Source organism: Tauraco erythrolophus, chromosome 2, assembly GCF_009769465.1.
Source record: "Tauraco erythrolophus isolate bTauEry1 chromosome 2, bTauEry1.pri, whole genome shotgun sequence".
NCBI lineage: Eukaryota > Metazoa > Chordata > Aves > Musophagiformes > Musophagidae > Tauraco > Tauraco erythrolophus.
This window is the reverse complement of record NC_141466.1, coordinates 76,022,058-76,035,957: the sequence shown is the minus strand read 5'-3', so window position 1 is coordinate 76,035,957 and position 13,900 is coordinate 76,022,058. Positions and strand designations below refer to the sequence as shown.

Below are 13,900 nucleotides of genomic sequence, written 5' to 3'. Positions count from 1 at the left end.
TGCTGTTCACAAAAGATGACCTCTTTCAATAAACTCTTTAAGAATTTGGGGAAAATTTCCACACAAATAATGAAAAATGTTTGCCCCCATTACAATAACTCTGCATTTGCTTCAGTGATAAGAGAAACCTATGACTGATTATTTTAGCCAGTCATTTTCTACCTCAGAAAAACTCTGTATATTTCAAAAAGAAATAATTATCTCTGACTTCTGCTGTTCCATTTGATACAGATTTAGCCTGTGACATGTATAATAATTTTGCATCATATGCTTGAATTGATACATGAAACATTTCAATATGCCGACAATTTATTGTCTGGATTGAAGTGGTATGAATGTTTTGGTTTCGAAGTGGTATTGTCTGTAATGAAACATTTTAATGGAAGCTCTTTTTGAGCAGAAAGAAGTATGCTGTATCTGAAAGATATAAGGAGGAAGACTGACTGCTTTCTTTGAAAAGCTAGAGAACCTAATTTTGAGCCTGAATATTCTGAACAAACTAGTTTTCAATTAAGTTTAAATAATTAATTTAATCTCTTATGGTTAGATGCAGATCTCATGACAGTTGTGATTCAGAGTTCTTTCTTCACTTTTTAAATGAGGGAAAGGTATTTGGGAGTTTTTTGTCACCAGTATTTTTATCTTTTTAAAGATGCCTAGTGAATACAGATGTTTGTACGGGAGAGGGTTTTTCACTTCTTCCCTCTTTCTTCAGCAGTTAAAGATATTCTAAGTATCTTCACTCTGTTAAGGGACCATGATTACAGTTTTTAGGTATTTGCATTATAATTACTTAAATGTCTTGGTAACAAATTACTTGGTTATTCCAAGTGTGTTTATTTTTACCTTTAACGCCATGCATGGAGAACAGACATTTGCTTTTATCAGTATTTGAGCAAATAGCAAGTCAGGGACATCAGGCTGTACAACTGCGTGTGTGAGGGGAGACCTGTGATAATGTGTTCAAAGACTGACACTTCTCAGTTATGATTATGTTGTTTACACTTATTTTTTTTCTTTGACCAAAAAAGGGAGTGTTTTGTTGCTGTTGTCCCTACATTTTAAATGTAAAATTTAATTGTGAATGTAAATTTAAAGGCAATTTTCTTTTTGCAGCTCAGTCACCGCTTTCTTGGACTGAGAGAATAAAATGTAAAATGTTGAAGACTGCTGGGAGTAAACGGGGAGAGACTGAGCTTTCAGTCTTAAAATCATGCCGATGTCTTATGTTTTGAAGTAGATAAGAGTTTTAGCAGAGGAGCTGGTAAAATTATCTTTCAAGAGCAGATGCAGTTTCCAAGAACTGGATCAGCAAGTCATTGTAGGTGCATGGACTTCTATATTAGGGACCTTTTAATTGTAAACAGTACTTGGTAGGATTTATGTCAATAACACGTAAATTAGAGGAATACTATAGCGGGTAGTCAAAGACTGTTTCTAGTAGGTGTTAACTCGCCTGTCACCCTTCAAAAGTGTACAGCTTGAACTGTGTGCTGCGTGAGGATTTTTCCTTCCCTTGTTGTACACCAAAGCTGAAATGTCCCCAATGGTCAGCCATGTTTTGGTTTGGTGTTTTTTTTTTTTTTGGCTGAAGTTTGATGATGCTAGGTATCTTACAGACGGTTTTTGTTCAGTAGAAGAAATAATAGTGGTCTTTATCTGCAATTTCTTTTTCTTTTCCACTTACATGGCATATATGTAAGCATATTCTCCCCCTCTACTCTGCCCTCATGAGACCTCACCTGGAGTATTGCGTCCAGTTCTGGAGCCCCCAACATAAGAAGGACATGGACCAGTTGGAGAGGGTCCAGAGGAGGGCCACGAAGATAAGAGGGCTGGAGCACCTTTCCTATGAGGACAGGCTGAAAGAGTTGGGGCTGTTCAACCTGGAGAAGAGGAGGCTCCAGGGTGACCTTATAGCGGTCTTCCAGTACCTCAAGGGGGCCTACAAGAAAGATGGGGAGAGGCTGTTCAGGAGGGCCTGTTGTGATAGGACAAGGGGTAATGGTTTTAAAATAGAGGGAGGTAGATTCAGATTGGATATTAGGAAAAAATTTTTTACCATGAGAGTTGTAGAACACTGGAACAGGTTGCCCAGAGAGGTGGTGGATGCTCCATCCCTGGAGACGTTCAAGGCCAGGTTGGACGAGGCCCTGAGCAACCTGATCTAGTTGGAGATATCCCTGTTCCTTGCAGGGGGGTTGGACTAGATGACCTTTGAAGGTCCCTTCCAGCCCTAACCATTCTATGATTCTATGATCTTTTATTCTGAACAAAGTAGGAATCGTACAGCAATTTCATTACTTGTATCTCTGTCTCTTTGTAGCTAACCTTCTCCCTAGCAGAGGGTATGTTTTTATGACTAGGACTTACAGGCCCCATTGATTTGATGACCATTATATTCACTGCTGATGCTCACCTTTCCCAGGCCAACAATAGTAGCCTTTAGACACTATGTAAAGCTTCAGATTACATCACTTTCATTAGTGGTTGTTTCTCTGGGCCTTTCTTCTCTGCTCTTCATTTTCCTGAGTGTTCTACAATAAAATCTGTACCATGCTCTTTCTATACCTATTTTCAGCCTTTTCCTCCAGCCTATAGTGACAGATCTGTTTCAAGCTACATCTGTTGCTGGTTTTGTCTTGCTGATTGTAGCAAGTGGGACTTCTCTTATGATTGGAAAGTGGATTCTTGTTGTGGTTGCTCTTTAACAGATGAGAGAGCAAAGAAAAGGGGATGTAATGTAATTGAAGTGTTGGTTTCTGAATATATTTGATCTGTGATTTCTGAAATTTTTTTTTGTTTGTTTACTGATAGGATGTGCATGAAGAAATGACAGGAACAGTAGCAAAATAAACGCTGTGCCAACTCTAGTGTTTTTTCAATGAGCAGCATGGTACTTAGTGTTCTTTGAGTTCCAGCTCCTGAAGTCAGAATTCGAATGTACAAGCCTCTGTCCTTCAAGGCTGGAGAGCATAGCCTGCACGTTATAAAAATATGAGGTTAAAAATTTGGGGGGAGAATCTTTTTAAAAATCCACAAGAACTCAGTATTTTCTAGATTAATTTTTTATGAGAACCGAAAGATTTCAGATGTTTCTGTTTTTTTCCTTTTTTTAGTCTTTGGAGTGGATGGACTGTGGGTGATGTGGAAATGAAAGGGGAGAACAGGAGAGAAATGAGGACAGGGCTGCAAGAGTAAGACAAGTTCGTTCCCTTCCAGGTCTTCCAGTCAGATAAAATTGTCAGGATATGTAGAAAAGCATTACTGCTGAATGTGAAACTGAAAGTCTATGCTGAGTTTACAACTGCTCAGAGAGTCCTAACCTAGACTGGTTTTACTCTTTTGCCTTCCGTGCTGTCAGGCAGAGACTGCGTGGAGCCTAGTGTCTTCCATATACCTTAGAATTTTCCAAAGCTTAGCCTCTAATGCTTAACCTGCTCCATTAAAGGATATAACTGCTGCTTGTTTTGAATTAAAGTGAAAGAGAAAAAAAAGAAATTATACTGATAAGAGTTCCTTTATTCTTTCTTTCTTTTCTGAAGCCTTTCAGAAAAGCAGAGCTCATGTTAGTGTGGTCGTGGGAATCTCTTTTAGTGACTAATTCTTATATTTAAAACTGGAATTGCAAACGCTTCTAGTCGACTTCATGCTCATGATGATTATAGTTGATGTAACTTTACAACAAATGTAATTTTATAATTGTAAAGCTATTCAATTGAAAATTTGGTATTCTGAAGGTTTTTACAACTGAGTGGTAAAATACGGATCTGAGCATTGTATGTGCTGTGCCAAGTTTGACTTTTTTTTTTAGTTACCAGATATCTGTACAGCTCACAGTCACTTGATACACATTGTTCTTGCTTCATGATGTGGACAACAGATTTATTCTTTTTTTTCATGTTGGGGTAGAACTGTTCTGTGGATGTGTTCATGGAATGTCTAGCAGTTGGGCAGACTTAATTTCAGTCTCTCTGCCTTATCTCACTTGCGTTTTCAAGAGATTTAAATATTGAGGAGATTAGTGGAGAGACGAATTGGTGTTTGGAGATCACTTTCTATTCTCTTACCAGACTGATGGGTACTAACCCAGTTCTAACAAAGGAGTAGTTTGTTATAATTCTTTGGAGATTGATTGAAAGCTTAAAATCGAATATATATGATCTTCATATTAATTCTGTACTTCAGACTGTATTTTAATCACAAGGTGATACAAGACCAGGAATTATAGAAGGTGCCTAAAGTCAGCTAAGTGTTTATTTTTAAAGGCTCAGGTGTCTTTAAATGTGTATGTGGAAGCGGTAGGCCTGAGAAACCAACTTTTTATGGTTTCTGTAAGTGATACGGTTAGATATGTGATGATAGCAGTTGCAATGGTCACTTTATTTATAACTAGCAACACGCAGTTTGGCCGTTAGCTCTGTAGTTCAGTGGTCATTCTGCTTGTTCATATAATTAGAAATAATGGAGTCTGAATCTAGCGATCCTCTCCTGTGAACGAGGGAAATGTATCCCCCGGCTGTACCCTTCCCCTTCCCCTGCTTGTATTGGCACTTCTTAGGTCTCTCTCCTAGCCAGCTCAACTTGCTAGAAAACAATTCAGGCTCCCCCTCACTCCCCGAAAAACAACTGTCTGCCATACTAGCGAGTGGAATTGCGTCTTGGAAGCGCCCGGTGAGCAGCAGAGCCAGCAGGGAGCTGGGATGGCGGAGCGGGGCGCTGCCGGCAGGGGCGAGCAGCCGTCTGTGCCACTGGGTGGGATGGGGGTGTGAAGGGGCAACACTGAGGATGGGTGTGTGATAAACACCTGACGAAAGTATGTTAACATAATGATATGGTAAGACTTACATAAGAGGAAACATATTTTTAAATAATGCATTTTACTTTTTACGCATAAACAGTTAATACTTGTGATGTATTTTGGCACATCAAAATTCATGACTCTTACTTGGTCTTACACAACTGTGATAAGGTGCTAGAACAGGTACCTAAATAAAATTGTATGTTCACAGGCTCGCACAGACTACAGTTTAGTTTAACTGTGAGTTTATCAGAGTTCACACCATAACAGAGTAGGACAGTGAAAACTGACCCCTGAAGAGGTGCATTCAGACCAGATGAGAAACCAGCCTACGAAGTCAGGACTTCAGTGTGGTGTTTCCTTGACAGTATAGGCTACTGCAGAGTTACACTACAGGATAGTTGATAGTTTGAGATCATTTGGTCGAGGTCTGACAAATATACTGCTTATTGTTAGTTTGTGCCTCTTACTTGCTGAGAGGTGCACACTTCTGCCTTCAGTATTTTTATCTGAATGCATTTGGAATTGCACAACCTGAACTCCTGGGAGGATAAGCATCTATGGTGGGATAAGTTGTGTTCACGATACAGGGTAACTGTCTTAACCTGAATAAAGCCTGTGTCAGTGTTTCACACAAAATTCATTCCTGCTTGAGGTTTAAAAAAAAAAGTCTCAAGGCAACAGATTTTCAGGTATTATTGTTACTCGTTTGTTATATTGGAAGTTTAATAAAAGATCAAAATACTAAATAAGACATGTTGCTCATGATCCATCTCTGAAAATGTGACCTCTGCCCAGTGATGGCTAGAAAGAGCACTTGTGTATTCTTGGTCTTAATATTGATTCAGAATAATTTTTGTAAGACTCATTCTTTAATTGCAGTATTCCTCCCCTGAAATTCTAGACTGTACTTCGAATTAAATCTGATTATAAACATCTGAAAAATGCATTTATTTCTGTATTCTTTGTTGTGCACTCTTTGTATAATGCACTTAATCAGGGAATGCCAAAGCATTTGAAGACCAAGAGTGTAGTTTCATGAGCATATCTTTATGTGTCAGCACTGGCATGCGCTGTCCTGACCTTAGCTTCTTATTCCTGCCTTGTCCCTCAGTTGCACTAGTATAACTAGTTAATGTTCCAGGTGGCTATGCAGCATAGCAGGTTGTGGAATTTACCATCAGAAAAATATTATTTTTAACCTGGATCGATTCCCTGACTGGCCTCACTGCTCAGCTGCACAAACAGTTGTGCCAGCACAGCTGAGGGATGAGGACTGTTTAAGCTGGTACTGCAGTGGAAAAAGCGTTGTGAAACTATAGCCTATGGCTTAATCTGTGTATTCTAGGTGTTTTGCTGGTGCAGTTATACTATGCTGGCAAAATACTCCTCACACAGATGCAGCTTTCATCAGTACAGTTTATTTTGATTGTGGAATGGAGAAAAGGATGATTGTGGGTTTTGCTCTGATACTTCTATGTTGCCAAAACATATAATATATACAACATAATGTCTGTCAATTCTGTATAAAAATTATTATTCTTTATACAAAAAATGGATTTGAACTATTATGGATCATTAGAAAATGGAAAAACTATAAAATCAAGACATCCTCCGTTTATTTATGCTGTCTGCTTGGAATACATGTAATGTTGAGATAGTTGCTTCCATCTTTAACCACGTCGGTATTCCTGCAGATGATGACAGATCAATAGCAATCTTTATTTTTGAAGGTGAGGGTAGCAAGAAGTCTTAGAAGAAATGAAATTTGGGATTCTTGGGTGGATAAAATAAGCTAAAAGCTCTGAAGAAGAGGCTTAGTATTTCAGGAGATAGGAGATTTCTTAAGAATTCCTTTTTTTTTGTCACTGCATGCCTAGAAACACCTTAGAAAGGTGTTTATGTAGCCACGGGTCCACTTGGGAAAGAAAGCATCAAAATGCTTTGATTCTTTGTCCAGAAATTGGGTTCTCCTATTACTTGTCAAATTGCCTGCACCCAGGCGATAAGATTCTTTAATTTATTTTCTGATCTGGTGGTTCTGTTGTTTTAGGTGTCAGTTTACTTCAGTTCTTAGTCTCATGCTATAAGTGGCAGGGAAAAAGGCAAGTATTCTCCCTTACTTGGCATGGTTAAAGAATTTGAATTTTTTTTATGGTTTGCTTTTAAAATTTGTAGTTCTGCGTATTGCTATGTATGATATACAGTGAAGAATAATTTAAGACTATTGTTACATTTCTTTGTGTTCAGGTACTGTTCAGCTAAGTGGGTTTCCTTCTGTCATGTTTGATTAATAGTGTATTTATAGGAATTTTTTTTAAAAAAAAGCTACAGTATTTAATATTTTTTTACTCTAAGTTGATAAATTTCTAAGCTCACATGTGGCTATAAAACAGTTTCATTGATTTCATTTGGTAACTAGTGTTCAGAATGCCTTCTGCCTAATTCAACTTCCAATTATCAGTCTGGAATGGGCTTTGTAGTACAGGGACAATGAGAAATCTTAGGTTTGGAAACAAACTAATATACTAAATGCTTTTATCAAATGTTACTTATAATCATGTAATGTTAATGCCGAGCAATTACAAATCTATTTAGAAATGTAAGGTGGTGTTACAGCAGAAATTTGTGCTTTGCATATTCCTTTGAGTTCACTATCCCTATGGCAACAACTGGAAAGAGCTTTTTCTAATTATGCTAAATTTAAGGTTTCATTAAAATGGAGGCAGGGAAAAAAGCAGCTCCTAAACTTCTACATTTTGTGGCTTGGAAAGGAAACACAAATCTGTTCTTTGTAGACAGTTTTTTGCTAACTCTTTGTAGCTTTCCTAAGCACAGAAGAGAAATTTTAATACGTGGGTAAACTTACTGATCTGCAAAAGAGTGAAATTGCTAAAGTCACTGGTATTTGAGAAAGTTATGCAATAGTTCAGAAGGTATAAAGAAAACTCATGCGGAATTTCTTCTAAAGTTGGAAAAAGGCATACGGGCAACTCATCTCACTGTAATAGTAGTTTCTCTTGTTCTTGAATCTGTAAGAAATATGTTTCTAACTTCCAGTGTTGTCTGTAAGGGAGTTTTCTTTATGGAATTTTAAGTTATGAGAAGAACTATTTTTTGTCTCTTATGGTATACATTGAGATACAAGGCGTACTTTTAAACAGAGGCAAGTTACGTTTTCTTGTTGTGGAGTTCAAGTAATTTATTGTTAGATTAGTTTTTACTATGGAGTGTTATAGTGGATATAATATATTTTAATCCACTCTTATACATATTGATTTTACTATTAACCCAGGCCTATGAGTGTTTCATAATTCTTCGTTCTAAAGTCATATAACTGAAACGGCAATGTTGATGGTAGACTTTGTTGTTCTGGAGTATGTTGGTTCGTTTTATTCCTGAAAGATATAGGGCTGTAGCTTGCCTCTCGGTTGGGTGGTATTGGTATTGGCATTTAGTTTTGATTCAGCTGGAATCATAGAATCATAGAATGATTAGAGTTGGAAGGGACCTCAAAGATCATCTAGTTGCATGCCCCCTGCCATGGGCAAGGAAACCTTCCACTACACCAGGTTGCCCAAAGCCTCATCCAAGCTGGCCTTGAACACTTCCAGGGATGGGGCATCTACAACGTCTCTGGGCGACTTGTTCCAGTGCCTCACCATCCTCAGAATGAAAAATTTCTTCCTTATATCTAATCTAAATTTCCCTCTTTCAGTTTAAATCCATTGCCCCTTGTCCTATCACTACATGCCCTTGTAAAAAGTCCCTCTCCAGCTTTCCTGTAGGCCCCCTTTAAGTACTGGAAGGCTGCAATAAGATCACCCCGGAGCCTTCTCTTCTCCAGGCTCAACAGCCCCAACTGTCTCAGTTTGTCTTCATAGCAGAGGTGTTCCAGCCTTCGGATCATCTTCGTGGTCCTCCTCTGGACCCTCTCCAGCAGCTCCATGTCCTCCTTGTGTTGGGAACTCCAGAGCTGAATGCAGTATTCCAGATGGGGTCTCATGAGAGCAGAGTAGAGGGGCAGAATGACCTCCCTCGACCTGCTGGCCACGCTTCTTTTGATGCAGCCCAGGATACGGTTGGCTTTCTGCGTGCACATTGCTGGCTCATGTTGAGCTTCTCATCAGCCAGCACTCCCAAGTCCTTTTCCTCAGGGCTGCTCTCAATCCATTCTCCACCCAGCCTGTACTTGTGCTTGGGATTGCCCTGACCCATGTGCAGGACCTTGCACTTGGCCTTGTTGAACTTCATGAGGTTCTCACAGGCCCACCTCTCTAGCCTGTCAAGGTCCCTCTGGATGGCATCCCTTCCCTCCAGCGTGTAATCACAGTCCTGTTAGGACTCACTGATGGTAAAAAGGAATTGAGCTTACTGTAACTCAGACAATGAAGCAAGTGTGAATATTTCACAGTATGTTTTCACGTTGTGAAATGGAATGGCTGTATGTTAGTTTTAAATTATTTATGGTAACTTGGTGCTACATTGTGACAAATTCAGTGGATTCTGTGGGAGATTTGCTTTGCATTTTACTTGCTTCCTTGGATGCTGTCTGTGACCAGCATCACTAAGCTTCTCTTACAGAGACTAGAATTAGTCATGTGTTTTAAATCTATGTAGCTTTCATTGATGTAAAAGGGCACAGTGTAGTCAAAATTCATGCTGCATTGTTTTGAAGTTTGTCCAGATGTTGTTTACTTATAGTTACACACGGATCAACCAGGCTGCTGTATTTATTCCCTGTGGCTCCCAGTGAAATGGTTAAGATGTCTTGATCAGTGTCGTTAATACTATTAGGGAGTGAGAGACCTCATCATCTGCAGGCTGGGCCAAGTTCCAGGGATGCCTGGAATTTTATGCCATTTGATTTCCTCAGTAGCCAAATCACTAGTACTGCTCCTTTTTAAAAATGTGTATAATGGTACCCTGACAGCGTTGGAATGAGTACGTGCCATTTCCAGTGGCAGATTACTGGCTTCTTTACAGTGTGAATATAGCTTTAAGGGCAAGGTAGAAAGACATTTAAACTCAAAGAAGTTGTAGTCTTTCAGTATTTTTCGTAGGCTGTTTTCTTTCACATTTGCTCTGAGGATTTCTTATGTAGTCACTGAAAGCAATTGCGTGTCTGTCTGTCTCAAGACTAATCGTTAGGCTTTTTGGAAGATCTGTAGGATAAGAGGAAGCCACAGCATTTCAAAATATTTTTAACAGGGTTTTTTTTTTTCCACATAAGGAATTAACTATACCACCTCATTTAAAATAACTAACCATTCATTTGCAACATGGTGGTAAGTTTTATTTCATGGAAAGTGTAGCAGTTTCCATTCCTTATTGGAAAGAAGCTGCTTTTCAAGGCAGTGGGGGAAAAATTAAGTTTAAAAGTCCATCTGAAACTGTTTAGTTTTGATTTAGATTGTTTGTTTGTTTTTTTTTTTGTAGTTTCATAATGACCGGTGCCAGTAGCAACTCACAGTAGCCCTTTTGATATCTATATGCTCTTTCACTTACAAGGTTTACTGTCCTCTTAGTCAATTGATGACCGGCCTGCATTTATCAGCAAAGGCAGAGCAAGATCTGCTAACTGCTATGGCATGGGAAGATGTGGGACTTGACAATTTTTTCTGAACTTCAGTGTATGATATCGAAAAAGGTTTTCCACTGTCTATACTGGCATCTGAAACTTTCCTACTGTAAAAATATTGTTAGCAGTGGCTTTGATTTTTGGCATTTTAAATTCTGAATTTCAAATATTTAAATGAGTTGTTCTTTGTGATGTCTAGAGAGGACGTTTGTCTGGGCTAGAAAGAGATAAGTCTTACTCAAATGGAACAAAATTCCACTGAAATACATAAACATTTAGTTAATGGGGAGGGATTTAAAGTTCTCTGGCAAAAAGAGTTGGGGTACACATAAGCTACTGATTAAGGATCTGCCTAAAGCCCAATAGTAGCAGATAAATACTCGGCACAGAGGTTTGAACTTAATTTGGACTCAGTGTCACAAAATGCACTCAGGCTTATAATTTTTCCTATAGCTCTTCCTCTTGGCATATTCAGCTCCATGACTTTAATTTTTCTCTGCATGTTTTTCCCTACTTCAGTTTCTTAAGTAGGCAACTGTCAAACTGAATGCTTTTCTCCAGGTTCTGCAGGTTGTGTGTGTGTGTTCACAACATAATCAGAAGTACGTTCAAACATCGCAAATATTGCATATGAAAAAGTATTTCTATACTAATTACTGCATTTCTTTAGATATCTATTTTTACCATTTATAATACAATTGCTGATGCAAAAGCACCATAAACCTTCAAGTTAATTAACCTTGCTCTAAAAAAGCATATTTCAAACAGCAGCTGTGATCTAAATGGACTTCAAAGTACTTCCCAATGTGTTAGTCTTCTCAAAGCACAGACATAGGGGTTTTTCAGATTGAATATAGGAAAGAGCATCAGCAGCATGTTGTAGAATGCACTTATTCCTTCTGTTCAGCACTTGTTAGGATGCATCTGACAGACTGTCTTGAGCCTGCCGTTGCAGGAGAGGCTGACAAACCGGAGTAAGTTTATCTGAGGGGCAACTAAAATGGTTAGTGATAGATCTGGAGAGACTGAGGAAACTCAGCATCTTTAATATGGGGAAGAGAGGGCTAAAGGTGGGCTTACGTATTAGTCTTAAGCTGGTTTAATGGGAATTACAGGCAAGATGGGGGAGGCACACTCTTCTTGGCTGGTGAGCAAAACGACAAGATGTAAGTCATAGATTGCCACAAGAGAAATCCCAATTAGACGTTAAGGAAAAAAATTCTTATTAGTAAGGATGATTAAACACTGGAGGAGGTTTTCCAGAAACTAGTGGAATCTCAGTCCTTTGTGATTTTCAGAGTTTGGCTGGCCAAGGCCCTGTGCACCTGATTTAAACCTGAAGTTAGTCCTGCTTTGAATAGGTGTTTGGAGCTGTTGACCTCCAGAAGTCTGTTCCAATCTATTTTTTTTCAGTGATACTGTGAAAATGGAGCTGTTTTTTTATTGCAGAGTATTCCAGAATTGTAGATCCAAGTTTACAAAACATTCCAGATCAATACTGTTGTATCAGGGATGCTGTTGGAGGCGACTTGAGACAGAGCATCTTAGTTTATATAATTTCAGTCTGTTTGAGGCTGCATAAATCAAGACTAGTGCTTCCTAGAGTATATTTCTACATGTTTCTTAGGTATGTTTTTGGTTTGTTTTTTTTTAGGCAGTCACTGCTCTTACACACCTATTCTAATTGTAGAATCAATTTAATATTCAATCCCACAGGGAGATAATAGGAGTGAAACAAATTATGCAGTCATACCACTGACCCAGTGCTGGCTGCTAAAATATTGTAATACATAGCTCATAACTCAGTACTCAAATTCAGCTTTTGGTCTAGCCATGCTTGCAGAGTTTGTAATTCAGATTCTTAATTACAGTTCTTGGAAAGCGGATGTAATTTATGTCAACCTCTTTCATTATTCCTCTCAGTTCAGCAGTGAAATCTTTGATTTCAGAATAATGTAATTTCAGACTTTTTGCATGGTAGGATCTTCCATTGTGCTCTAGTATCTGTTGGATGTGATATGTGATATGCTGAAGCATAAAGAATAATCCAACAAAAAGGAAGATATTGTCTTCTAATAGGTTGATCACTTGGATTTGACCCAGAGAATAGGCCAACAAATACCATGGCCAGAACAAGAAAGATGATAGAACTGCCGTGTCTGGGAGCGAAGTGGAGAGAGAAGGAAAGAGATGTTCTCTTATTGAAGATTTCAGTCTTCTCAGCTTTCTCATGTAGTTTCACCCTAAATCTCTAAGCACTTCATTAGCAAAGGAGCATGGAAGCTTGGCTATTACTGCTAGACAACTTGCGGTGCAGATCTCATGTCTCATAGAGGATCTCAACTCTTCTCATAGAGGAAGATTTACTTAATCTTATCCTTGCAGTGAGCGAGAATAGCCATAGTGGACTTGTTGAGTATTCCTCATAAGCAGTCTGAAAATTGAAGGTAAAAAGCCAAAACCTGCTCAAGATGATTCTGTGCTTTCCTTGCACTCTGGACTTGTGCTAACAGGAGACAGCTGACAGATCTAATGTTAATGCTGGAGCTTCGTTGTTTACATCTGCAACAATGAATGTCCTTTGTATTTGGTTTGAAAAGGTTCATAGATAGTATGAAGGTTCATAGTTTCCTTCTCTAAAAGAAAAGTAGGCTAGATTGTTCTGAAATTACTTGGAAGAGTTGAAAATCAGAAAACTCTTCGGTGGCTGACTAGCCAGCTTTCTTCTGTATTGAAGCTGGTAGATTTTAGCTGAAAGATTTTGAAGTCTTGTTTTCTTTTCGGAGGAAAAGGGGGAATTCATGAAAGGTCTTAAATGGGTGGTTTTGGTAAAATTTGGGATGACTTTTGCATTGGTACATTGATTAAATGTTATTTAATTAATAAAGAACAGGGAAGTTATGCATCTTCAGGAAGAGTGTGGTGAATGTTACCTGTGGAGTCTTTAATCTGAATAAGCACAATTCTCTTTTTGGCCACTGATTTTTTCTTTTTCCATGCATAACATTTTGCCATAAATCGTTCTCTTAGTTTGGCAGTCTGAATTACAGGAAAAGTCCTGCTTTTGACATGTTATAATCAGTATCATTACCATCCTGGACCGATGATTTAAGTTCCTTGATTATTTTTAGATTATTTTAATTGATCTAATTGAATTTATTTGTTCTTGAAGCATGAATATGTAAAATAAGTCACTTTTTGCATACATAGCAGGGAACTGAGAGCACTTTCTGAAAGGAGTATGTGGAAAGTAAAGAGAATACTTGGAGTTACTCTTAAACTTTTTGGATTCCTTGTGGCTTTTTGTGACACATGCATTCACTACTTGGTGAACGCCAGAGAAACTGTAATTTGATCATTGAGCCTCATTTGGTAAATACTGGTTTTGTGGGGACAGCCTGTTCTGTCCATAGGGGAAAAGCTCACTGCCAGAATCTAAAAGTTTTCTCTTTTATTTGGTTCTCTATTATTTTGCTCTAGACTACTGAAACACAGATACGTGTTACTTGTAACACTAA

At 38.5% G+C, this 13,900-nt stretch overlaps 1 protein-coding gene across 4 annotated transcripts in view; it reads left to right on the top strand.

Moving 5' to 3' along the window:
• The window catches only part of TAB2 (TGF-beta activated kinase 1 (MAP3K7) binding protein 2), a 68,542-nt gene that overhangs the window by 14,880 nt on the left and 39,762 nt on the right, over positions 1-13,900 (top strand). The gene's annotated exons all lie outside the window — the stretch shown is intronic.